At 48.6% G+C, this 27490-nt stretch overlaps 1 protein-coding gene and 1 long non-coding RNA gene across 3 annotated transcripts in view; one reads left to right on the top strand and one right to left on the bottom strand.

Moving 5' to 3' along the window:
• The window catches only part of CDH13 (cadherin 13), a 1008030-nt gene that overhangs the window by 629683 nt on the left and 350857 nt on the right, over nt 1-27490 (top strand). The gene's annotated exons all lie outside the window — the stretch shown is intronic.
• Nucleotides 10889-12474, bottom strand: LOC115280349. Its single transcript, XR_003903746.1, has 2 exons — nt 12371-12474; nt 10889-11078 (listed from the first exon to the last, which is right to left on the bottom strand). It is a non-coding gene; the product is annotated as an uncharacterized LOC115280349 (long non-coding RNA).

Raw genomic sequence — 27490 nt, 5'->3', positions numbered from 1 at the left:
AAAGCACTTCCAACCTCTACTTCAGATTGGTATTTTCCTATAAAAACACGTAAAGACTCGGATATCTGTGTGGCATCTTCCGGCTTTGCAGAGTTTGGCCTGAATCATTGTTTGTCCTTTGCAGCCCCCATCTGGGTTTGCCTAGAAAGCGGGAGTTGAAATAGAGTGAGTCAAAATTGGGGTCACATATGTGCAAGATGACCCCTGAAGTCTGAACCACTTGTGGGCTCTAACCATGAGCGCTGACGGGCTGTGGAAATGATGGGCCCTCCATGTGCGGCCGTGCCCTGCCGCTTCGTGCTCAGTGGGACCCTGTGTGTTGTCGACCCCGTGGCAGGTGCATTGCACAGAAGGGAGTGCCGACCCTGGAATGGGTTTAGTGACTTTGCTTCATTCACATAAATAATAGACGGGGGCCAGTGTTCAGGGCTCCATGTGGACCCCCGCCTTCAAACCATGTAATCTTTCAAGGGTCCCACAAACTTGATGGTGAGAACGGCCATCCAACTGCCGTAGCATTGACCTGCGCACGTACTGTGCGCCTTTAGGACACAGTGTCAGTTCCTCCACGACCGCATTTTTTTTTTTCTGAGAGACAGAGAGACAGTGCGAGCCGAGGAGGGTCAGAGAGAGAGGGAGACACAGAATCTGAAGCAGGCTCCAGGCTCTGAGCTAGCTGTCAGCACAGAGCCTGATGCGGGGCTCGAACTCACAAACCATGAGATCATGAACTGAGCTGAAGCCAGACGCTTAACCGACTGAACCCCCCGCAGGCGCCCCCAGGACAGCATTTTCTACCCTGAGGGGGTGGATGCCACTCTCCCCATCATACATCTGAAGATAATGAGCCTCAGAGAGGTCCAGAAACTTGGCCAAAGTCAGATGGCTGATGGGAGAGCCAGAATCTGTGTCTGTGTCTCTGGCTGGCTCTTTCCCATGTACCACTTGGACGTGACCGCCTTCTGTCACATCCTTCACCATTGACACTGGAGTCCCAGCGGGGGGCAGAGGGAGGGGGGTATCAGCTCTATCAGGGAAACTGATAAAGCTCCCAACGGAAAGTAAGCAGTATCCTGACCAAACATGGAGTTCACGGAGTCACTTCTGACATAATATGGGCTGCTGCTCAGTCTCTAGCGCCACTCGTGGGCCATGTTGTCACTCGCATTGCTTTCTTCCGAGTTCACGTCATCAGGGCCGGCTCAGTGGGATGTGACCTGCACGGCCCTCAGGGCCCCCACGCTCAGCATTAGGCTCTGCCGTCACCACCTTTAAATTAGTAGCTGGGCAAAAGTCCCTTTTGCATTTTCCTTTTGTACCGAGCCCCTCCCCCTGCAAACTTAGGGAGCTTGGTCCTGAGCACAGCACTGTGGCCCAGAGCCCATGTGATGCTCCTCCCAGCTCCTTAGGTGGGACCTCAAGCAGCTTACTGAACCTTCTAGAAGCCTCAGTCACCTTGCCTGTGGATGGGGTGGGTGCATAATAAATAGTGCCCACCCTGGGGAGGCGTCTGCCGGGATTCAGCGAGACACTGCTTCACTCAGCACTTACAACATAACAAACGGTCAACAGGTGCTGGACTATCGTTAATGCTGCTATTAGTCTTAGGGTTCCTGCAGCGTGCCCTTCAGGGAAGGGAAGGCGAAGGGACATGCAGTTTGTGTGAAGGGACATCCATCTCCCAACAACCCAGGCATCATTTTCCTGTGCCACTGTGCCTGGAAATGCCACCAGCGCCGCTCCGTCATGGAGGAAGGTCACCCGTATTTATCCGTGTGCAGACAGGAGACCATTTCCAGCGGCTCGGCACTAAACTCCAGGGTATTGTTTTGGGGAATCCGGACTGGATGAGGGAAGATCAACAGAAAATAATGGTCTTTGAACTTCGCAGATGATGAGCTCTTCCTTTCGTGGAGCCACGAGGCAGTGATTTATAGGACCCACACCCAGCCCCCGCTGCTCGGTGGGGCCTGCCAGAGCTCTGTGTGAGCCTGGTTGGCTGAATGCCCAAGGCATGCCAAGACCTCGTGAGTGCGGATAGAGGGCTAGGACCCTTGAAGTTTCTGGAGGACACACATGCCCGGCCCCCAGGGCCTTCTAGCATCGCCTCCCCAGTGTCTTCCCACCGGTAGTGGTCTGGGCATCTTTGAGAAGGGCCAACCACGAGAGCCCGAGATGAGGACCAAGGGCTTGGGGTTCACCAGAGGTGCAGGACAGCAGGTGAGGAGTGCTCCAGGTGTGGGAAGCTAGCCAATTCGAGGTGCCTCCCGATGCCAGCCACTAGGGTGGGCGACTGTGAGCTTGAGCCTTCAGGTTGAGGGGCCTGTGAAATGCATAAAACACATACCTTAGAGTCCTCCCCACCCTGGGCCCAGGGGACATGCATCCCCACATGCCCCTCAGATACTGGCCGAGAACTAACCCCAGAGGGGCTTTGATGCCCAAGGCACGTTGGCCCCTTGTGAACATGGCCAAGCTGGGGTCCAGCAGCTCAGGGACAGCCTTCCAATGGGCTATGGGATCCGGCTGTTGGGATGGCCACAGCTATGTTCCTCCCTCCGTGCTTTTGGCCACCCTGAGCGGGCCCAGGGAGGCGGGGCAGCCTGGAGAATGGCACCCACCCCCTGGGCAGACGGAGCGGCCTTGAGGGACCTTAGGGGAGGGAGGTGATGGGAAGAATTCGCTTAGTCCCTAAAAGACATGACCAAGGAGAACAAATGTGATCTTTCTCTTCAAATAGGGGTCAGGACCCAGAGGCGTATGTTCTGACTCCTGAGAGATAGCCAGGGGCTGAGAGGTGCCCTCCAGGCAGGGGAAGAGGAGGAGAGATGAGCCGCTAAGCCCCCTTCTGATGTGGGAGCACACCAGCGCACTCGCCCTCCCGGGGCCTCCCCTCGCTCCCTCTGTTGTGGTTTTTCTGTCCATCGGCATTGTGACTGAGCACCTACTGTGTGCCAGCACCATTCTGAGCTCTGAGGGAGCAGCTGCAGACCTGTCAGAGGGCTCGCACAGCCGGGCAGGGGAACTGGCCACAGTAGGGCAGCTCTTCGGGGCACCCACACAGGACGCGGGTTCCAGAGGGCGCAGGCCAGCCTCCCCGGAGGGGGCTGTGTCTTTTATTTCTCCTCTGGGATCCACCTGAGTTTCTGTTATTCTAGGCCTAGTTACTTTTATTTAAATTTTGTTTAATGTTTGTTATTTTTGAGAGAGAGAGATAGAGACTGAGTGTGAGCAGGGGAGGGGCAGAGAGAGAGGGAGCCACAGAATCTGAAGCAGCTCCAAGCTCTGAGCACTCAACACAGAGCCTGATGCGGGACTCGAACCCGTGAACCATGAGATCATGACCTGAGCTGAAGTTGGAGACTTAATCAACTGAGCTCCTAGGTGTTCCTTGGTTACTTTTTTTTTTTTTTTTTTTTTTTTTAAGAAAAGATCCAGGGGCGCCTGGGTAGCTCAGTTGGTTAAGCATCCAACTCTTGATTTTGGCTCAGGTCATGATCCTGTGGCTCGTGGGATGGAGCCCCACTGTGGGCTCTGCGCTGACAGTGTGGAGCCTGCTTGGGATGCTCTTTCTCTCTCTTGCTCTCTGCCCTTCCCCCGTTCTCTCTCACACATTCCCTTCCTGTCAAAATAAGTAAGCTACAAAAATCCAACACTGACAGACATGAGGACAACATCCCATCAGTGGCCTTTGGCACACATGTCTGTCCTGAGACCCCGCTCTGCTTGGTAGTTATTTCCCAAATAGCTTGGGCTGCGTCAAGTGGGTTTGATGGCTTAGAGTGGGCACCTGCGTCCTGGCCCAGTCCGAGCCCCCAGGCTGCCGGTGTGACCTGGCGGGGAAGCACCTGCCGCGCTGAGTGCAGTTTGGCTTCTTTCTTCACCAAACTGCCCGGCTGTCTTTCACTGGCAGTTTTGGACCTTCAACTATCCAGCCAACCCTATGGGCTCTGGAATACTGGGCACGTGACTGGAGTTTTTGCCGGTTTCCTTAAGCAGATGTGTTTCTTAGAAAAAAAAAAAGCAATTCAGCTTTTGTTCAGCATCTTTTTAAGTAAAAAAAGTCCAGTCACCCTCAAATCTCCCCATCCAGAGAACAGCACCGCTTCCGTGTCAGTGAGTGTAGTTCCAGGGCCCTGCCTGGGTGTGTCTACACACAGGGATGCTCGACACGATTTTGTAGAAACGGAGCCATCCGTTCCTATCTATAACCCGCTTTCCTCACTCCACAGGGTCCTGTGGACGTCTGTGCAAATCAGTAAATGTCAGGCTACATCATTGTTTTAAACAGCTAGTGTCTGGATCTGCCATCATCTAAGTAGCCATCCTCTATTGATTGAAGTTTCTTTACCCTTCCCTGCTTATGATCAGATCTACGGGAGAGAAGCATCTCTTCCTATGTGCGTGGCAATTCTTTAGGATAACTCCATCGCAGTGGGCCTGACGGGACAGAGGATGTGCTCACGACATTTGGGTGTACGTCAGGGTGGCGCTTCTAATCAAGGGATCCTGTCTGTATCTCAACCATGCGTGAAGGCACAATGATGATCTTTCCTTTCACATTTGAACGTGCTTGGTGGATATTTTTGTTAGTTGGTTTTCTGGATGTTACCCAATGTCTCCAAGCTTTTGTGGTCACCTCCCTAGCTGTGTCAGTAGCTCGTGAACTACCCTACTCTAGAACCCTCCCGGAGTCTGAGATCGAGGGAGAGGACTAAAACCTTGGATCCTGATCTCTCCCCTGGGGCTGTCATTGGTGTGTTTGCGGAGGGAGGGCGCCAGGGAAAAGATGTTGTTAATGTGCTGCATTGTCATTCAGATTCGTCAGGTGCCACTTGAGTCCTGGTACAGATCACTCCCATGTGCACTTGACCGTAAAACAAAATTTATGAGTTCTATAATCCAATTGGAGACATCTTCCCAGAGGGAAACTTCCAGAAATAAACTGTATCAAAAGAGTTGAGTTATCTGAACCTTGCTAGCTACTCAAGAAACTGAATCCTGCCAAGGTGCTCCTAACCATGCCTGGGGGGCCCTGGCGGTGACTTCGAGGGGCTCCGGACCAAGCCCATCAACAGCCTTGTCACAGCCACTAAGTTTTCCCTCCTTTCCACCCTGGCCCCTCTCTGAAGGACACCACGGCACATGTTAGACCCCGTGCTGCTGGTCTGCTAGAGCCTGGGGGTTACCATACTGCTACGAGGGACACAGGACCCCTTGTGTTACAAGGACACCTAATGACTAAAACTGTGTGTCTCATCTTTAATGAGGACAACTTTGAAATTCTTATTCCTTTTCATTCCCCTTTTGATTTTTATCCCTAGCCCCCTCTCCACATAAACTCCTGTATGAGCCTGTGGGGTTGGAGACCAGTTCACGAGACAGACCTCACATGGTTTCTTGAATCACAGTTCTCTCTAATAAGGAAGGCTCTGTTCCCGGCCAGCCTTGGGTGTCTGTCTCCCTGCTGCCAACCCCCTATCCTTCATCTCCTTCCCATCAGATCTGCGTACTAGACGCTGAGGACAACCTGGCGAACTGGAGAGATCTGACTTCCATGGCCGCGGAGCTCATGTCCTCATAAACATAACACTTACCAGTCGTGGCCCCTCTGACTTGTTGGACACGCTTCAGAGTTGAGCTGGGAGTCATCCTTACCCCACTCTACATTTGGGAGAGACCTATGACATCAACTAGTGCAAAGTAAAATAAAAAAAAAAAAACTAATTCATTAGAATGAAATAATGCTTTGAAGTGGAGGGAGAAAGAAACCTCAATAGCTTCAGAAACTTCGGGATCGTTCCACAACCTTTTGAAAGAATAAATCTGACTGGAGTTTTTAGCCAAAATGGAAATCTGGTGGTAGTTGAGCAACTGCAGATTAGAAATGAGAGTGTCTTTGAGTCGTTAATGGCGCAGAGCATGGTGGACATGGCAGCCTTGAAATCCATCCCTCACACAGGGGAATTCACTCAGGACAGCCCGGGTGCTGTTAGTGCTGCCGATGAGGAACACTAAGGAACGCATCCACAAGGGCATTAAACAGTTATAATTTCAGAGAAGCTCTTTCTTCAGATCCATTCCTGGCCGTTTTGTTGAGCTAAACCATTTAACAAGTATTTATTGGGCCGCTTCTATGAATCTGAGGAGGTTCTAGATGCTAGAGATACGGTAGTGGCCAAGACTAGTCAGGACTCTGCTCTTGGGACATTTGCATTTTCCTGGGAAGAGTCGAGTAATTAACAAGGAAACAATGAAGGTCATTTAAGTAATTTGTATATAAAAAAAAAGACCAGGTGAGGCGGTAGAATGAAGGTGAGGCCACGAAAGAACTCTCTCTGGGAGATGACCTGTACGCTGAAAAGATCCCACCTAGTAAAGATACTGAGCCAGCCTGTCCCAGGCCCAGGGATCAGAAAGTGCCAAGGTCTGAGGCAGGAAGGACAGATGGAAAGACAGAGAAGAGACCACTATGGTGGACGGATGTCAGCAAGAAAGAGTGGCAGTTGAGTTCAAGGAGCTGGGGAAGCGTGAGGTCAGAACAGAAGTCTCCCACCTTGGACCATGAGCCAAAGCCATCCCACTGCCTGTTTTGTTTTGTTTTTTGATAAAATTTTATTGAGACACAACCATGCTCCTGCATTTAAGCCTTAGACTATGGCTGTTTTCATGAGCTGCTGTTGGACTGGAATAGTTGCAACACAGATGATATGTCCCACAAAGTCATATAGAAACATATATATAATTTTAAGTTTGTTTATTTATTTTGAGAGAAGGAGCATGCCAGCTGGAGAGATGCAGAGAGAGAGAGAGAGAGAGAGAGAGAGAGAGAGAGAGAGAGAGACCCAAGCAGGCTCACAGAGCCCAAAATGGAGCTCAATCCCACAAACTACTGAGACCGTAACTTGAGCTAAAATCAAAAGCTAGATGCTTAATGGGCTGAGCCACCCAGGCATCCCAGGTATATATTTTTTTAAAAATGGAACATATTTAAAATATTTTAAAGGGCCCTGGGTGGCTCAGTCGGTTAAGCATCCGACATTAATTCAAGTCATAATCTCATGGTTCATGACTTTGAGCCCCGCATTGGGCTCTCTGCTGTCAGCACAAAGCCAGCTTCAGATCCTCTGTCCCTCCTCTCTCTGCCCCCCTCAAAAAAATTTAAAAAAATAAAATATTTTAAAATAAATAAATAAATTAAAATTTTGACTTTGCTTTTTACAGAAAAGTCTTATAGAACCCTGGATTAGAGCTCTGTAAGTTTGGATTATATTTTGAATTCAGTAGGAAGCCCTTGGGTGGCTTAAGGAGGACAGTGGTAAAATACAATTTTACTGTTACACGAGGAATTGAACTAGTGTATGTAGAAAAACCCATCGGTCAGCCAGGACTACTTCAGCATCTCAGGCTCGAGGGCACAGCGGCCTGGAGGGGGTGGCAAAGGTGGAGTTGGAGAGGTCTCACGTAAGATTTTTGTGGTGAGGCCATGATGGCTGGGGGAATGCTAAATATTGATTCATTTTATGGTACTAGATTACCATAACTGATGTTATCTATGCATTGAGGAATTATGGTAATACTATAAACCTTAATAGGTTTATAAATTTCCTGGAAGCACGAACTAGACTTTACCTTCGGTGCTCTTCCTCAGGCATACGCCAAAGACCAGGGGGACCAGATTCCCTTCTCATTCTCCCTCTTCCTCACTTAGCAGAGTTCCAGACACACGGCAGCCACTCAGTACATTTCACGCAATGAACAAATAGTCCCAAATGGCAGAAAGCGTGAATCACTACAGGCTGCCCTTTTTATTTGAGTTTTAAATAAACGTTGTCTTTATTGGCAATTTCTTCATTACTTCAACAAATATCTCTGGAGTGCCTGTTAGATATGAGAATCTGCGGCTGCTCAGGAAGGAGGAGGTGGGGTCAGGGAGCCTGTGAAATAGACACAGACCCTGACTCCATAGGGTGTGCAGCCTGCGCAGGGGGGAGGCAGCAGCCCCTGGAGCATCCCACTGGCAGCAAGGGAGGGAGAGAGTGCTTACCCCTGGGTGATGAGACTGCGGAAGCCTCCAGTGTAATCTTATGCGCACTGGGTATTGGTCTAGGTTCTATGTCTGTCTGTCAATGAAATCCTTCCCATTCTGTTCCGATTGAGAAAACAGAAGCTCAGGGAGGTTAGGTTACTTCCCCAGAGTCGCACAGCCAATGGGTGATGAAGCTGGGCTTCACGTTCAGACTGACCCCTGTGCCCTCTCGTCCCCTCTCCATCTGCAACGCCCACTGTCCTTCAACTACGTCATCCATGAAAATGTGAAGATCATTTCACATCTGCCGCCCTGAGCCTAGAGAATATTTCCTTACATGCACTTGTGAGCGTGTGTATGTATAGATCTGTGTGCGTGAGCATTCACACATGTGCAGAGGTGTGTGTGTGTGTGTGTGTGTGTGTGTGTGTGTGTGTGTGTGTGTAGATGAAGGAGAGAGAGGGGAGAAGGAAAGTCATTTTATTATTGTAGCCGTGCTGGTCAGGTAGCTCAGAGCAGCCCTTAGTTACTGGCCGCGGGCTCCTCAAACAGAGCTGGATCCTCCCCCTAGCGGTAGTTTTGGGGAGGCTCAGGGAGGACTTGAAGATTCATAAGGAATGCAAGACCCCGTCTGCAAATGTCACTAGAAGAGGTTTATAATCATCAGAAAGCTTGATAAACCTGCTTCTCCCGCAGCCCCGTTGTGCTACGAATGCCGTCCCTTCTAAGGGCAGAGGACAGAGCTCTTTCTGTCCATCTATACAAATACCTGTGAATCCCTTCGCCATAAGACAGGTACGGTCCACTAAGAGAAGCCCTGGGTAATTTATGTATAGAACCACCTCCCTTCATAAGTAAATGGAGTAGATTCAGTATTCTGAGCTCCATGGGAAGAGGGCATATAAAATCCCTTTCAAGTATGTTTTATAAAATATAGGTCATGAATTGAGTTTCCCAGTATCAAAGAAAAAAATTTTAATAGACTCACAGCTTCCTCGCTGTAATTATGGCTGCATTTTTTTTTTTCCAAGCCAAGCATGGTACCCGAAGCTATTTTATTATTCAGAAGACTGGCTCTCTTCAGAGATTGCTCGCAAGTTCAGTTCAGGGGATTTTCAGTGTTTGCTTCTTGTTTGGGATTTCTGCTCTTGGGTTCAGCGGGTCGGAGTTTGTATCCACTGTGTTTGTGGTCGGAAGGGGCTGGAGACGGTCTTGGAGGGGAGGACAGGGCAGGGCTCGTGTTTCTGTGGTTGGCCTCTATGGCTTTGACAGAGGTCTCTTTTCAGAATGACGGAGGGCCTGTTCCCTGGGCCATCAGAACCAGACTCAGCGAGATGCTTCTGTCCCTCTGCTTTTCTCCCCACCTCTGCGATCTCGCCCCCTCTCCTGCTACGGAGGGTCTGTGCTCATCAGCTCACACTGAGGCGAGGGTCAGAGGCGAGGGCTTGCCCAGTAGCTTAGGTGTAGGAAAGTAAGTTAAGGAAAGTAAGTGTGCGATGCATCCTTCAAGAATGGCTGGCTGGGTTTCCACTAGTTTGGGAAAGTGCATTTGACACGTTTTAACTTGAAATGTTGACCCACGCACTTAAAACAGATAATCCAAGGGACCTAGGCTGTTGCTGTCAGAGAAACGCGCCGTGTGGATTCAGACACCACAGAGCAGTGATTGGCCTGCAGATGATCTGCCTCCTTCCCGGCCCCCAGACGCTCTGGGTCGCCACACTAAGGGAGGCGAGAGTGCCACTGGCCACTAGCGGGTAGAGGCCAGGGTTGCTGCTGACCTTAACGCACAGGACAAGGCCCCACAACAAAGGATTCTTTGGCGCCCGCTGTCAGTACCGCCCTGGTGAAGGAGACCTGCCCTAGGGGAGACCAGGAAGAGGTTCGGTTGTGAATTGCACATCCGGGGTCTGGAGGAGGGCGGGCATTGTGCGGCTCAGGGCGGGTGAGCTCTGGCGGAGCCTGTTTCTCTAAGGCTGGTCCGGTGGCACGTGGCCGCTGGGAGGGGTGAGCACTGCCTGGGTAGGAGCGGGGTCGCGGCCCTCTGCCGAGGGGTTCCCGTGCGTTGTCTCCCTGACTCACCACGATACGTGATCATCTCCCTGTTTCCAGGGAGGACACTGAACCTTAGGTTAGAACACATTTGTTCTGGGAGAGGGGAGACCCCCTCCCTCAATACCCATTCTTCTCTCCATCAGTAATGGACCCCCACGTAGGACAGCAGCAGTGCGGCCACATGAAAACCGCGCTGGGGCTAGGTGTGGCCATGTGATGGAGTGCCAGCCGGCAGGCGACAAGCATGGCACTTTGTTACGTGCTCGGGGTGAGTTGGGAGCCACAGGAGCTGGGATGATCACCCTTTCGTCCTGGCCGGACGGAGGCCACGGCGGCAGGACCTCAGGCAGGCGTCCGGCTTCCTAAGGTGGCTTTGAGGACGGAAGCCATGTCCTAAGAAGGTGGTGAGAGACCGAAAGGGACAGGATTCTGTGGCCCGTGGAATGTGGCGCCAGCCCTGGACTGCCTCTCTCCAGAATTATTTTACATGAGGCAGTAATGAACTTCTGTCTCGTGGAGCTCACTGATACGTTGGCTCCTCCGTGCCCGTCACCACGTCTAATAACAGCTGACACATGCAGTGTCACTCACCCAGCACGAATTAGAGCCGAGACCATTTGACGCCAAGTCCTGCTTTTCAGCTGCTGCGCCATGCGGCCCAAGACACTCAAACCCTCTTACTCCTCTCTGTTTCACGCCACCTGCCTCTGTCTGGTAATCAGAAAATTGAGTCTTGATTGGAATAAAGACTGTCTTTGTCTCCTCCATTATCTCAGAGTTCTTTCCAGAAAGCATTCTGAGGTCTCTGCCATTAGGTATTTTTTATTAGATTAAAAACATACCCAGTGCCCCACGATGGAAACTTCCTTAGAAAAACAGTTTTCATGTCTCTTCTCATAGGCATTACAGAGTCCAGCCCTGATTGTCTGAAAATGCTCCAGTAATGTGCATCATCGTGTGGCTGCCATTTACCTCAGTGTCCACGTCCCACAGTCTAGGGAGCAAGGGGAAAGATACAAGGAATGTTAAGAGGGTTTTAGCAGGTTTTCACAGAATATTAATTTTGGGGGCTTGTCAGTGAGTCAGCCAGAAACGCATCATGAGCATGTGCCTGTCAGTTCATCAGGAAGATCAATATTTTTGAACAGGAGTTCAGCACACGGGTCAAGACTGCTGACTCCCGTGTCCAAAAGGTCTGGTTTTCAGTTATGTTTTCTCTGCTAATTGAGAGCCCTTGAACATGACGTCTTACCTCTCTGAGCTGTGGGTAACTCCTCTGCAAAGGGAGGATGATGGTAATGCCCGCAAAGGGTAGTAGACATCCAGCCTGGAGCACCCTGCCGTTCAGAATAGATAGGACGGGGCGCCTGGGTGGCTCAGTCGGTTAAGCATCCGACTTCGGCTCAGGTCAGATCTCACAGTTCCTGGGTTCGAGCTCCATGTCAGCTCTGTGCAGACAGCTAGCTCAGAGCCTGGAACCTGCTTCAGATTCTGTGTCTCCCTCTCTCTCTGACCCTCCCCTGCTCACACTGTCTCTCTGTCTCTCAAAAATAAATAAAAAGCATAAAAAATTTCAAAATAAATACTACATGTGCCGTAAACATTAGCAGCCAGCAAACACTTTGTTCCGCAGCGGTGGGGCGTAATGCCACTAGACTTCTTGCCGGGGAGGGAAGGAGTCTGCCAACCAGGAACGCTGGGCTCCCATCCTGGCCCTTCCTCTTACCAGCTGTGCGAATTTGGGCATCTCTTTCCTCATTTTGCATTGGTGCTACCATTTTGTATGAGTTTGAATTAGACAAATTTGAAATGATGCACTATGGAAATATTTTTAAAATCTCCTTTGGACACACATCTAGAAACATTGCTGTGCTCCCCAAAGGAAGCCCTGTATTTATCAGAAATCATTTCCCATTTCCTCCCCAAATTCTCCAGCCCCAGGGGACCACAGACCGACTTGTTGGCTCTATTGATTTGCCCGCTCTGGACATTTCATATAAACGGGGACGCACAGTAGGTGGTGTGTTGTGATTGGTGTCTGTCCCTGGCACCATGTTTCCAGGATGCTGGGTTAAATGGACCACATATCAATACTTTGTACCTTTTTGGTGCCAAAGACAGGGTTCAGTCCTTAAATAAATCTGCTTTTGCCATACTCGCGTTGCCTTAGCTGGTAAAGATGTTGACATAGCCCATTCTTTGTCAAGAGTACTCTTAGATTATGCACATTTTCAATTATTTGAGATAGTAGAGAACTTACATAAAGTATACCTGAGCTCTACTTACAAGAATTAAATGAGATAATATATGGAGGTTCTTGGCAGCAAGGCCCATTATGTGGTGGCCCCTCAAGAAATGGCCCCTCCCTGTGTTGGGTGGGCTAACATCTCCTTGTCATCCATTGTAGTGTTTGTTACTCTAAAGAATCTTCATCCATAAAAATTCCAACCGATCAAGGAAAAGAATTCTGCAAAGTGTTTTCGAAGGAGTTTGCTGGCCAGGTATCCCAAAAACATATTTTTGGAAAAAGTAAATCCAATTTGCACTATTTTGTCAAGTTTCTGGAAACCTATCAAAGGTTCAAGTTAGGGACTCCCTCCTAAATCTTCACCAGTATCCGTATATTCATAAAGTGTATCTGAGACCTTCACTTTCATCAACCTGAGTATATTTCCATTATGGCAGCATCGCTGTTCGGTGTATGAGCTGTAATGAAGGACAGCCCTTGAAAACAACCATCGTAGGGTCTTTCTGACTTATTTCGTCAAGGTTTGGAAGTCAAGGACGCTCAGTCATCCTTGATCCTTTACCCTTGACCTGGGCCATAAGGCGCCGCTTCGAGCAGCCATCTCCGCTCCTCCAGTGAGCCATCCCCGCTTGCCTCGTAGGTGACAGACATCCGAATGGGTCCCTCCAGGTGTGTCTTCCTATTCCTCCCTCCCAGCGGTGCTGATGATCATCATCTCCGTGTTTCAGATGAGGAAGCATAAGCTCAAAGAGGTTGACGACGGATAATCAGAGGAGAAGCTGGGAGTCTGGATCTATCTGACCTCAAAATTCATCTTCCTCTAAAGAGGCTACATTTCCTTTGTCTTGGTGTAGGTTAATTACTTCTTCGTTTTCCTGCTCATCTTCCACAGAATGACTTCTTTACCCTGATTCAGTGGTCTCCAATATAAGCATTCAGGGCTAGTTCCTAGCCACGGCTTTGCATCTAAATTTGAAATGTTTATTTTATTGCTTTTGGGAGATACAAGAGGCAAGCAAGAAAAAGTACACTGTGGCTTCAGCTTGAGAGCTTTCAGTCTGAGGAGCAAGTCTAGGTCATGGCTGTCCGTGGGGATGATACCGTATAGCATGAGACAGTCCGCTGTGCCTGGTCCTAATTACAAGTTAACGGGTAAGGTCAAGTTACATTACCAAAGGGCAAACACCCCACCTGAAAGAAAAGTGTCTAGAATTAGAAAAACTGTAACCAGGGAGCTAGTGATTAAATTCTTCTCAATGTATCAGCGCAGACTGCTTTCTGCTGCAGGTGACAAAATAGCAATTAATGTGGCTTAAACATCTCAGGTTGATTTTTCTCGTGTTTCCAGAAGCTGAGGGGTAGGTGGCTGCTTCTTTCGCTTCACTGATCTGACAGTCAGCATCTCTGTGAGTCTTTGGCCTTTCTCTTGTGGCTGTGACACTTGTCCGTGCTCTAAAATCACAGCTATATCTAAAGGAAGAAGGAAGAGGGGGCAGGAGACATGTCTATCCCTTTTCATTAGGGATGCAAAGTCTTTACCACAATAATGTTTTCTCAACACCCCCCTCGCAGAGCAGAACTCTGGTAAGCCTATGATTACCCCTGGCTGCAAAAACCACGTGTAAACCCGTACTTCCCTATGTGTCTGTGCACATGTACACGTGTGTGTGCGCCTGTGTGTTCATGAACGTGGTGCGCTAGGGAGGAGAGAATTGGGAAGAGATCTGGGATTAGCCATGACTGGTCCCCATGAAGTGCTCCAAAGAGTAAGAGATTCACCCGACTTAAAAGGTTAATATGCAGGAGAAACCAGCATTTCCCATGATTTCAGTATAAGCTTGAGAGTTAGTTGGGGGGCGTCTTTGAAAGGATTTCTTGGCTAAATAAAGGAGAGGAACAAAATCAAGCTGGTTTCTTGACTGTCCGTGTTCTCAGAGACGTTACGATGTGAATGGCCTTGGTCTCCAGGCGGAGGCGCCCTGGAGAGTCTGCTCCTGGCAGGCTGTGAGCCTAGCACGCAGGATATGGTAGATACGTTGGAAAGGTAGCTTTTAGCCACTGAGCTGAGGCCTCATGAGGTAGCGGAGGGGGAATGCCCCCCCCTCACCGAGGAGTGGTTAGAGCCCCAGCTTGAATATAAAATTGTCCGAGAGCAAGACCTTCACTGTCAGCGAACATTGTAGAGTGTCAGGCAGACTTTTGACCTTGGGAACACCAAGACCAGCAATGGAGGGAGGGGACTTATGAGTAAATTGGGGATAGGGACCCCATCATTGATGCTTCTTGACTGCCTCCTTGCTCCGGCATCCACCCGAATCCAGCTGGTGGCTTCCACAAACCCATCCATACTCAAAGAATAAAACGCTTGCTGAAGGAATTTAAATGTTCCATAAATATTAAGCCAAGAGTGTTGGGAGCTTCCTTTGTTTGGGGATTGCGCCTGTTCTCATGAAGATCAACCCTTTGACCAGGGCCTGGGTAGGAAATGACCACCCAGGAGGCTGAAGGTGGACATAATACGTCCACATGAAAAATGAACAGATTTTCTGTCTGCGCCTCTTACCAAGAACTGTGGGTAAGCACCGTTGCTGTGTGCTTACCCTCCAGGTGGTCTCTGCCTTCCTCTCCTATCATCTGGTAGGTGCCCAGCTTCTCTGTAACTCTCACATGCAGGATACGGGGCTGAGGGTTTCATGCACATCACCTCATTTCAGCCTTGCATTAACCCCCAAAAACAGATAAAAGAATTCTCATTTATAGATAAGGACCTAGAACGTAGTGGGCAGGGACCTTCCTGGGGTCTCTCGACTTCCACTTCATACCTTCATTTTACCGTGCGAATATATCAGTGTAAAACAGAGCATCTAAATGAAAATTGCTACGCAAGACAGAAAACGCGACTTTAAATCCGTGATGGCTTTTACCACAGGGTCAGAGGAAGAATGGGGCCCGAATGACAGTTAACTTGATGAGTCCAGGGACCTGTGAAAGTTGAGTGATCATTTTGGACTTTCTTTTACGGATGTTTGTATCAGGATTCTCCATGGACACAGAATCGGTAATATAGGTCTATTTCTACAGCTAGTAAGGAATTGGCCCCCACCGTTGTGGAGGCTGGAAAGCCCCATGGTCTGCAGTCAGCAAGCTAGAGCCCCAGGACAGCCGATGCTGTAACACCATCCGAAAGCCAGGAGCCTCTGAGATCCAATAAGAGTGACGTTTCAGTTTGAATCTGAAGGCGGGGGGAAAAACCAGTGTCCCAGCTCCGAGTAGTCAGGCAGGAGGCATCCCCTTTGGCTCCGCTATTCCATCCCATTCAGATGTTCAGTTGATTGGGTGAGGCCCAGAGACTTTGGGGACGGCACTCTGCTTTACTCCATCCATCGATTCAAATGTTAATCTCCCTCAGAAATACCCTAACAGACACACCCACCACAATACTCCACCAAACGTCTGAGCACCTTGTGGCCCAGTCAAATTGACACCTAAAAAGAAACCATCAAAACATGGTAGGCAGAATCTTGACCTTGGCCCCATGACCTCCATCCTCTGGTCTTACTCTGGCAATTGTGTTGCCTTACACAGCAAGAGATTATGCCAATGTAAATACAGGTAACACTTGGTTTGCAAGCGTGATTTGTTCCAGAAACATGCTTGTAATCCAAAGCACTCGTATATCAAAGCGAATTTCGAGAACCATTGGCTCAGTTGTCATCATGGTGACGCTTGGCATCATGTACTGTTCATATTACAAGACAGCGCTTGTTTATCAAGTGAAAATGTGTTAGAAATGTTTGCCCGTTTTGTGGAACACTCGCAGAACAGGTTACTCGCCATCCAAAGTTTAATGTAAAGTTATTCACCAACTGACATTAAAATAGAAAGACAATTCCGGATTCTCCAGCTGGATCCACATCATGACCTGAGCCTTTAAAAGCAGAAGAGCCAGGCAGAAGAGTGAATAATAGAATCACTAGAAGAGGCAGAGGCTGGCTGCTAGACAGTTCCAAAGCCTGAGAAGGACTCTGGCTGCCGTTGGCTTGAGGATGGGGTGAGGCCACATGGAAAGCACAAGAAGGAAATTCATTCTGCGGATACCCTGACCAAGCTTGGAAAGGATTTTCCCCAGGGCCATGCCTGCTTGCAGCCTTGATTTCAGCCTTGTGAGATGCAGGTGGGTCTCACTGTGCCCAGACTTCTGACCCACGGTCACTGTGAGGTCATAAGTGGGTGTTTTTTGAAGCCACTGCTTGGTGGCAGTTTGTTACAGCAGAAAGAGAAAAGGAACACAGTATCTGGTTTACATTCCCTTACACGCCAGCCTTGAGCAGAGCTGTTCTTCCCAAGAATAAAAATGAAAATGGCCAACCAAATGACAGAACGAAAGAGAAATGCCTAAGTCCGCAAACTGTCCTAACGGCTGTCCAAAGTTCAACTCCAAGTGCAACATCTCCTCTTCACGAATTCCCCATGATTGTTCTTAATTGAAAACAGCATCAGAAACAACCTTCAGGACGTGTTTAGCAACACATCGGAACCAAGCTTCTACAATTGTTATTTTTTTTTGATAGTCACGTGGCACCACTAATTACCGCAAACTGTCCTCTGAGGAGGTCACGCTGACTGCACTGAGGAGCTCCACGGACAAGTCCCCAGGCCCACTGGGCTTTCAGAAGTCACCTGCCCTTGCCACCGTTCCCATCACCCTCCCAGAGCAGACGTCTTTCCCAAGGTGCTGGAATTGGATGAGGAGAGGACGCTGAAAAAACATCATCCCCACAGTTGGGAGAAGCCGCTATCGCCAGTGGAGTTCAGCAAACCCTGAGGCTAACAGCAGAGCAGTCACCGGGCTCGGCGTCACGTCACTTTGCCCCGTCTCCCTCCACACGCTCCTGCAAGGAGCGTGTGGAGGGCGTGTCCGAAGTAACCCCTCCCGATGGCATCCTTGTGTGGGAGCATGTCCGTTCCTGGCCTGTCCTCCCCTCCCGCGTCCCCAGGGTGTCTGAGTTGTGGAACACAGATGGCAACAGCATGACTCTCTGGGGAGCGCCCAGGGCATGGGCGTGATCAAGAAGACAGACAAATGCCCCTTCACCGACCGCGGCTTTGCCAATGGCAGGCTTAATCCTTACAGTCTTTTTCTTGTCTTTTTTATTTTTTTATATGACAGCTTTATCACATTATCACTCACAGGCCTACAACTCATCCATTTAGGGTGGGTGCTTCAGTGTTCCGTGCTGCATTCGTAACGTTGTGCAGCCGTCACTACAGTGAATTCTGGACTGTTTTCACCACCCCCGAAAGGAACCCTGTGTCCATTATCCTTCACTTCTCATTCCTGCCCAAACTCTCCCAGCCCCAGACAACCACCAGCTCCCATCTGTCCCGTGGATTTGCCTGTTCTGGGCATGTCATATAAATGGAACCCTACACCACGTGTCTTTTTACGGCATCTTTCCCTTAGCATAATGCTATAAAGTTGGCGCTGTATTGTGGCATTTATCACCCCGTATCTTTTTACTGCCAAATATTCTATTATATGCATTATTATTTTATTTATATCTTTACCTTATTAGTTTATCACGTCTTATGTATCTATTCATAAGTTGGTGGACGTTGGGTTATTACTAGTCAGTAATTCTGTAGGTTTAACGTACAACATTGTATAAGTTTAAGATGTACACTGTGCTGATTTGATGCATTTATACGCTGCAACATGATTACCATTGAAGTGTTAGCAGACACCTCTATCACAAGTCATAATTATCCTTTCTTTTCTGTGGTGGGAGCAATTAAGATCGAGTCTCTTAGCACCTTTGGAGTCTGTAAGACAGTGCTGTTAACTACCACCACTGAGCTGTGCACTAGATCTCCAGAACTTACTCACCTTCATCTTCTAACTACAAGCGTGCACCCTTTAACCAGTACCCCCCCCCTGACACACACCTGCCAGCTCCTGGTGTCCACATTCTCCTCTCTGTCTCCGTGAGTTCAACTTTTGTAGATGCCATATGTAAGTGTGTCGATCGTGTACCCTGCACACTTGCTGAAAGTCCTCTTTGAGCATTGATGCTACTTAATTTATAGTTTCACTGACTAATGTCCTAGCTCAGTTCTAATGCTGTAGCTGCATGAGTCCAATGCTCACACTGTGTTTCCTATGCCTTCATTATTCTGCAAGTATTTGTCTGTCTATGAGAAGATATTAAACTGACATATCATATATTCGTGTGGTATTGCCCCAAATCCCCATTTGATTTAGGTTTATCTTTCCCGCATTTTAATTAGGGAAATAATATGACCACTTGTTAAAAGTCACAACTTAGGGTATGTCTTTCATTCTAGAAGCATCTTCCATTTCTGAGTCATCTTTGGACTTTTCACCATTGTTTTCTTAAACATTGGAAAATGGGGGCACCTGGGTGGTTCTGTGGGTCATCCATGTGACTTCGGCTTGGGGCATGATCTCACAGTTTGTGAGTTTCAGCCCCACAATGGGCTCTGTGCTGGCAGCTCAGAGCCTGGAGTCTGCTTCTGATTCTATGTCTCCCTCTCTCTCTGCCTCTCCCTGGTTCTCAAAAATAAATACACATTAAAGATTATGATCATCTCTTTCAAAAAAAAAAAAAAACATTGGCGAATAGACTCATTTCCTATTGGCACTGTATCTCCCCACCAGGAATGCCTTCTTCCATCATTCTTGATGCTAAAATATGGCATTTAGGCCCAGACCTGTCTCCTCCCTTCTGGAGTAACTTCTAGTCTTGACACCTGTCCCATCCATCCACAGGCCACTTCCCTACAGGCACTTCCCATGACTGACACCAGTGTCCTTTCTCTAGAAGCAGCAGCCACCCCCAGTGATCCTGCCACACACTCGTGACACCTAATGTGACACCAAAGTCCAAGTGAAGTGACCTCAAGCACGCAGCCCCCTCGCTGGTTTGTCTCTCTGCCCCCGCTCTGCGCCCTCTGCTTTGAGAACACAGAGGAGCCCATGGGGGGTGATGCCCACCACCTTGCATCTCTTCTGCCTCTATTTCTCTGATCTCCAATATCTCTGGCCTCTCAAATATCTCGGGAAGGAAGTCACCTCTTCTGTTTCATAATCACTGTATTGTTAATTCTGTATTGTGATGACCCTCCACGGCCTTGCTCTTTGGTGACCACCTTGTCCTTCCGGCTCTTTCTCGTGTTTTCCACCATCCCTTCTCCTTTCGGTGGACAGATGTATCCAGAGCTCCCAGTCCTCACAAGAGGAACTCGCCCCCTCCCGCCTTACTTTCCTTACATGCTGTTGACAGACTCTTTTCTCCTCCCTGTCACAGAAGTACTTTCTGAAAACACATTGTTTCCTGATGGAAGCAGTATATACCTCCGCCAGTATAAAAGATCATTTTAGGTGGCCACAGAGTGAACTTTTGTTATTTTAATAGCTTTTTATTTTGATGCATAACTGAACAATACCTAGTATACCATTCCCGTGATTTTATTCACAATGTTTCTTAGAACGCAGTTGAATTTTAAAGATAAATTTAAATTATATTGAAAAATAAGCAAATAGGGGTCGTGGTGGTACACACATGAGCAAGTAGTCCCCGAATGACTGGAATAGGGGAAAGCTTTGTGACCTCCAAATGGACTGTCCTCGGGGTGACCTGGGGAGACCCGCACTGTAGGAAGGCTCTGAAGATCAGAGCTAGTGTGTTCAAGGAATGCTCCCTGGTCATGGTCATCTCCCAGGTATACTGAGTCACTGCTGGGAATGCACAGGAAGGATCTGGGGTAGGTGGGGTGGTCCACCTGAGTGGGTGTTCGGGAGATGTTCGCTGGGTTGAAGCAGCGAGCAGAGCATATGCTGAGTGCTCACTGTGGGCCAACGGAGCGCTAGGGCTCATCCGCCCACAGCCTCGTCAACCCATTGCATCCCCTCTTTATACAGGAGAACACTCAGTCTCGGGGAGGTAAGGCATTTTACCCAAGATCGCTTCACTAGTAAAAAGTGGGGCAGAGATCGACACCCCAGGCGGGGTGGTGCCGAGTCGGTTCTCACAGCCACTGCGTTCTGACGCGGATCATGAAGGCTCTGATCCACGGGCCGGGCTACCTGGCAGCAGGGCATCGTCCTCCGCATGCCATTCCTCCCCCAAAGTCACTGCGAGAAGTATTTATGCAGAACCCATCATGCGTCCGGTCTACTCCAGACACGGAAGATGGAGGAAGGCGTACCTCACCTCTGCTTTCTGGGGAGAACCACGCAGACTGCAAACAAGGAATGGAATTAAACTGTGCTCAGTTTAGCACAACACGGAGAGGGAGGCCTCATTTTCTATTGCTATTACCCAGGGAAGCCGAGCAATGGACATTGTGTGAAGTCAGATGGAACCTTTATAAAAGATCAACAGAAATGGTGTGAAGTAAAACGCTCGAGTCATTTTTCCTAAATAGTTGGTGGTAGCAATAGAATCGATCATTTACATCACCAATTTTAATGTTGCAGCTGACAACTTTTCCAGGATTAGAGGTGGGGAGCTTTTGGAGATTTCTAGGATATTAAGTAAATACTTGAAAAATGATATTGAAAATGCTTGCTGTGTGTAATAGGGTATCAATAAGAAACAGAGGCTACCCCCAAATGAGGAATTGTGGGCGGGGGCTATTTTAAAGGTAAATGGCAAGGGATGGGGTGTAACTTGAGCCAGTGACCGCAGAGCTGTTACCATCCCAGCCCGAGGGAGTGAGGGGACATTCAGATCTGGAAGGAGAGTTGTGCAGAGAGGGACACTTTGGGAGGAATGGAGACCTGGGGCAGGAGACACAGTTAGCCCGGAGCAGCCCAGAAGGGGGAAGATGCACCCACCCTAAACCCCCCAACTGCCACCTTCTGATCGCCAAGCCCAACAGAAGCCGGAGGGTATGTGCCATCCACTGAGGCCAGCCTCCGATGCCCCAGAGCAGGGCGGGGCCGGGTGAGGTGGGCAGGCTAACGGGTCAGGCTGACGGTATTCCATACACGTGGGAAACCTTCTGGCACCTTCTTGCTGCTGTTCCCGAATGCAGAGACAGACTCACCTGTTTTGAATGGGAGAAAAAAATAAAACTTAGTCAACCCCTGAGCCTGAAAATTCTGGAACTTGGGCAGAATCAACAGTGTGCCGCCGATGCATTTCAATAGAATTACATTTTTCTCAAGGTGGAGAAATTTCGTTGCATCCATGTAATCACTGGGAATGGATAACTACCTAACTTTCAAGAAGACTCCTCTAATTTCCGTTGGTCTCTAAACCCAGAGATACATGCTTTTGGCAGAGTGGAGACTGTTATTTCGTTTTTATTCAGGCCTTTGCAGAGACCCTGTTTTCCCTCTGAACAAGTCCCCTGTTGGTGCATGTCCTGCTGCATTCACTAATATTTAACTCCGCGCTGTAAGTGCAGGCAGAAAACAGTCCCAGCTAGAGTTTTCCTGGGCTGTGTGTTTGGCATTGTCAAGGTGTCGAGAGTGTCTGAGTTGGAACCCGTACCCCCTTCAGGATATGAGCGGATCCAGGTCAGTGAATTGTTTCAAGGTAGAAGAAGTTAAGTGACTACAGCTCGGGCTGTGAGCTCCCCCATTAGCATTTCTTATTACGAAACCATTAGTCTGTCTCCCCATGCTTTCCCACATGCTGATGGTGTCAAAAGAATGACAGGTCGCTCATTAAAAATGCATAATAGCTTACCTCCTGCCTCCTCTCAAACCCCGACCTACCCTACTGTAAATATACTGTGTCCGGGAGAGTCCGCAGCAGACCAGCCGGGTCCTGTTAGAATATCTACTTTCTGCCACATCGCCCTGTGGGCAGCGTGTACAGCCATCGCCATGACACAGAAGGATTTGAGCTGCAAAGAGTTTGAGTCACCTCTTTAATAACCGTGGGAATTGCACATCTCAAAAAAATCTCAGAACGGTGGTGTCATGATATCGTGTAGCGGCAATTTAAATTTGCTGGGTGGGATTAAGAGCTGACAAAGTCCCTCTCTTTGAGTTCTTTTAATTCTGTCTCTGCAAGTCAGAGCATTCCACACATTCCCAGCTGATGTGCTAAAAACGGTCTCACCGCACTGTTCTCAGACATGCGCGAGCCAGACGATGCTGTTTAGTTACTTACAATCTGTTTACATCACATAGAAGGTTGGTTAATTAGAAATAAGCATGTTTCTTAATTAAGGAACAAATTAATTTTTAAACAAGTGCGGGGACCCCCCTTGGGTTACTGCAGAGAAGGGACTGAGCACGTGGTCCACAGTTGTCTGTGTAATTCTTGGCAAGGAGGGTCTGATGTGTGTGGTGACACAGGCCAGGGTAGCTTTGGAGCCAAATATGTGTGCATTAGACATTGTAGTCCTTCTGCTGATGCCTGGTGAAGTTCTGCTGTGCGGTAGCGGGCTGGGGGCTCTAGGAACTCAAAGATGCATACGGACCAAGTCAGACCCTTCATGGAGCTCAGGGTAAAATGAAGAAAAGGGCTTCACATATACAGTGCTTAAGAAAATATGCTAGATGCTGGAAGAGAGAGGAATAAAATAGCCCAGGAGAACACTGAGAGCAAAGCAAGCTGGGGGGATGGGGGCGTGAGGCAGACAAAGCATCTGGAAAGCTCCCAGATAGAAGGCAATAGGTCAGCTGAGTCTCGAGAGATGAGCAGGAAACTTCTGTGGCTGACACCGGTAAGCTTGTTCCAGGCAGAAAGAACACACACGCAAAGATCCGAAAAGGTAAGGCAAGATCTGGGAACGCAGGTAAAGAAGATAGGACCTGGGCCTAAGCTCTGGGGAAGGCAGGAGCCAGAGAAGGTCTAGAGAGGCCAACATGATCCAGGTGATGGAGAGGCAGGCATCATGAGAAGTAGGCACTTTAGGACTTTGTTGACTCCTGGAGACAGAAACCCAGCCAAGTTTAAGCAAAAAAAGAATTATATTGGTTCATTCACTTAAAAGGCCGAGAGGGACTTCAGGACTGGCTAGATCTAGGTGATCTATTTATGTCATTGGGGATGTTTCTCACACTATTCCTTGGCCCCACTATCCCAAGGTGGCAGCTAACAGCAGTGGTCCCTTGGCCTTTTGCCCACTACCTAAGCATCTCCAGCCACCCCTCACCCTTTATAAAAGGCTTATTTACATGTAATGGCCCCGTTTAGTTGTGTGCCCATCTCTGAGAGGATCGATGTGTGCCCTGGTGTGGAAGACTCTGAGTGGTCAGATCTGAGTCACATGATCTCTCCTGGAGTCAGGCCTGGAGAAAGACGATTCCAGCCCTCTCTAAACTACAAAGACAAAGAAGGAAAAGAAGTGTGGTAACGCACAGGAAGGTGAGAATGTTGTTCACAAGAGCAAGGGAACGCAGGCAGGGCTACTTCCTACACGGAGAAGTCTACATGGGAGCTCCTGGGGAGTTTCAAATGGAAGCACAACGTGGACACACTTGCGCTGGAAAGGACTTTTTCTGGCTGAGGAGTTGGGGAAGGGGCGGGAGAGAGGAGGAGACAGGCACTGGCCAGGCAGCCACAGTGCCTGGTCTGAGGTGGTCGTGGTGGAGACAGTGAGCATGAGGCGTGTTTTGGGGAGATTTAGGAGGTAGAAGAGAGGGATTTTGGAGCATCTAGTGGATTGTAAGGGGCCACAAGTTCTTTAAGGGTTGATGTCCCCTCCCTTGGGATGTAGATGAGCTCTGTGGCTGCCTTCACGGACAGATATGGTCAAAGTGGCCCTTTCTAGTTGCTGAGCCCAGGCCTGAAGAAATGGGCAGCTGTCTCCTGTACCACTGATGGAAGACAGCACCACGTAAAAAGTCTGTCTGGAAGCTGCCCTAGGAGAAGCGCAGGCTGTGGAAGAGGCCTTGAAGGCTGAGAAATTATTTGGAGAGAAAGCCCAAAGAGCAGCAAGCTCCAAGCCATGTGACCACTGGAGCCATCACAGAAGAGGTTCCTCACCCCCAGGTGACTCCACATAGACCTGGGGTGAACCACCCGACCGAGCTCTGCCTGAATCCTGACCCACAGAATCACCAGCAAAATGAAATGGTTGTTTTAAGTCATTAAATACGGGGGAGAGGGATATTTTTTCTGCAACACTAAATCACCACAACAGGAAGTGAATTCAACTTTACAAGCAAGAGGGAGGCAAGGACTTCAGGAAATGTCAGCTGATGTCAAGATGGAAGGTTAGAGCACACGTCTACTGCCCGCAACCCCCCATGTCCCTAAGAAGACCGGCCCACTCCCCACTCTCTCCCTGAGTCTGAAAGCCTGTCTCTTTCTGTGGGTGCACATCACAGGCGTGGGCCGCACCTGTCTTCCTCCCAGGATTCGCTATTTGATGGGCTGTCAGGCTCTTTGGTGAGCTTTGCTGTAAGTCGAGGGGACTGTCAGTCTTCCTGTAGCTGTATTTCATTCAGGTCCTTTAACGTGCCCACCGGAGGTGACACATCCTCTAATATGAAATCACAGGCCCCAAATGCACAAAGAAAACAGAAGTTATTGGATCAAGAAGTGGAAGAAGCTTTCTAAGACCCTGGCCGGTGGGTCTTGTGTCCTCCACCTGACTATGACCCTCACACTTATGTTACTTCTTGAAAATAGTAGCTAGAAACTTTTGTTTGGGGGGTCAGGAGACTAGCTCTTAGAAAGGTTAAAGGGAGGTAGGACCGGTGAGATGGGTCTTTGGTCTGGTGTCCAGTTTTCGGTGGGAAGGCCCCAGCACAGAGCTAAGCAAGGAGGCACTTAGTAAATATTAGAAGAAGGTGTCCCCTCTGGGCAGATGAATTACAAAGAAGTGTCCCTCTGGACAGACACAGACAATGGAGGTCTTGGTTTAATGAGTGGCACATGAGTTGGTATAAAGAAAAATCTACCTCTTCCTCCAGGAAGTAAGAGGGCGGGCTCCTCATGAGGACCCGTGGGGCCCCAAAACCATGTGAAAGAGCTTCCAGGACGTGTGCCTCCCAGCAACTTCAGCAGCAGAAACGGCCTCACCGTCATCACTGCCATTTATTGAGTCCCGACTGTGTGTTGGGCATTGTGGTTGGCTTTGCTTGTATTCGCCCCCATCCTTGAAACAACCGTGAGATATAGACACCACTATCAGTGACAGATTTAGCCTGAGAATCTCTGTGCCTTGCCTGGAAATGTTTTAGAACTAGGACTGGAAGAGACTTGGACTTTGTGGCCTATGTGTGGCTTCCTCTTAAGTAGAAAGCAGTTTCTCAGAGACGTGCACTGAGAAAGGCCCACACTATGGCCTTGAGTTTGAGGTTTGTGGCCATACTGGCTCACAGAGAGACATTGTTGCGTTCTAGGGGTGATTAGCAAAAATCTATGTGACTCTTGTTTCATTTCCCATCCCTCCAAAATGGAGCCCATGGAGCTGGATTGGCCACGTCTTCAGGCAGGATCTGCATGGACAAGGAGGTAATGCAGCAAAGCGGAGTGGTTGAGACTCGGAGCCAAACATGGCTGGGTTTGAATCTCTGCCTCACCGCTTGTTATTCGCCTGACTCTAGGCAGGTTACTGAGCCTCTCTGAGCCTTAGTTACTTCCTCTTCACATTGAGACAGCCGCAGTTTGTAATAAGAATGCTATTGACAATGGCTTTGATTTTTAGTAAGGTCATCACACGTGTCATGACCATGACCCAAAGGTTGGTACAAATTCCCTGTTTAGTCTAGGAGTCCACTGGTGTTCATAGTCTTCTAATTTCCCACCATTCATTGGCTCATGCTGAACTTGTACTCAACCAGAAATGTCAGTATATATTTTATGTCATGATGGCCAAGATAGATCTCTCTGCTTAGAACTAGTTCATACATATGTTTGTGTATATATTTGTATGTGTATACACATATGCTTATTCCCGATGCCAAATTTGCCCATAAGAAGTTTTATTTAATTAGCTTCATATGTTGGAAAGAATTTGATTCTTTATCTCTTTAATCTGGCTTCCTACCATGTATTCATATCCCTTTTCAAAAAAAAATCATAAAATTGGGGCGCTGGGTAGATCAGTTGGTTGAGCGTCCGAATCTTGATTTTGGCGCAGGTCATGATCCCAGACTCATGATACCTAGCCCTTCCTCAGGCTCTGTGCTGAGCCTGGAGCCTGTATCAGATTCGCGCTCTCTCTCTCTCTGTCCTTCTTCCCCACTCAGGAGTGCTCTCTCTCAGTCTCTCTCTCTCTCTCAAAAAAAAAAAATGAAAAAAATAAAAAAACCAATAAAAATCATAAGATCTCTTAAGTATGTATTCTGAATCTTCATCAAAGTCATAGTAACGATATATAGTTTTTGAAGGGCACTGACCAACTAACAAATATTAATTAGATGCCAAGCATGTATCTTGGTTAACTCTTCAAAGTCCAGTGTCCACAGTGGCGCCTAGGACGGTGTCACTGAAAGCCACTGGCTGGCTGGATAGATGGGCAGGTGGACGATGGGGTTGTTGAATGAAGGAAAGCTCTAGAACCTCAGTCGCAGCACAAGAGATCCTTGCCTGGAAATGCATTCACACTGTTTTCATGAAGGTGACCGTGCAGTCATCAATTCACCTGCAACTATAATCCCCTAGCCCACGTTTTTCCCATTGTATCCATCGTGTATGTAGTCATGAGGGGTGTTTTCCCATGACTTCCTGAAACAGTTACACTACATCTTTGTCATTCTCCTGGTGTGTCAACTTTGTAACAGTGGGCTTCAAGAAAGACACATGCTTGTGCCTCAGGAGCCTCGTGAGGTCGCCCACTAGAGAATGTTCATTGGCTTGCGCGTGGTGGCTACTTCATGATGTATACACGTATTAGAACATCTCTAACAGAGACGCACTTTTTATTTGTCGATTATACCTCACTAAGACTGGAAAACAAACGGTTTGGGTTGCATATGAGAGTAGAATGTCATGCAGAAATAACTGTAAAAAGAAAAGGATGTGTGTTTTCTGCTTAATATGCCATGATTTTCCCCTGGACCTTCCGACCGTCCTAAGAATTGCTAGGGATTAGCCTCGCAGACCTTCCTGTGGGCATAAGTTCTAATATAACAACATATTGTTTGCCTATTTTAAAATTTGTGCTGCACAGAAAATGTGAAAATAAAAGCACTTACTGAGGTCTTTTACATTTCATTCTGA

This window comes from Suricata suricatta, chromosome 16 (genome assembly GCF_006229205.1).
Source record: "Suricata suricatta isolate VVHF042 chromosome 16, meerkat_22Aug2017_6uvM2_HiC, whole genome shotgun sequence".
Lineage (NCBI taxonomy): Eukaryota > Metazoa > Chordata > Mammalia > Carnivora > Herpestidae > Suricata > Suricata suricatta.
This window is presented reverse-complemented; position numbering and strand designations above follow the sequence as displayed.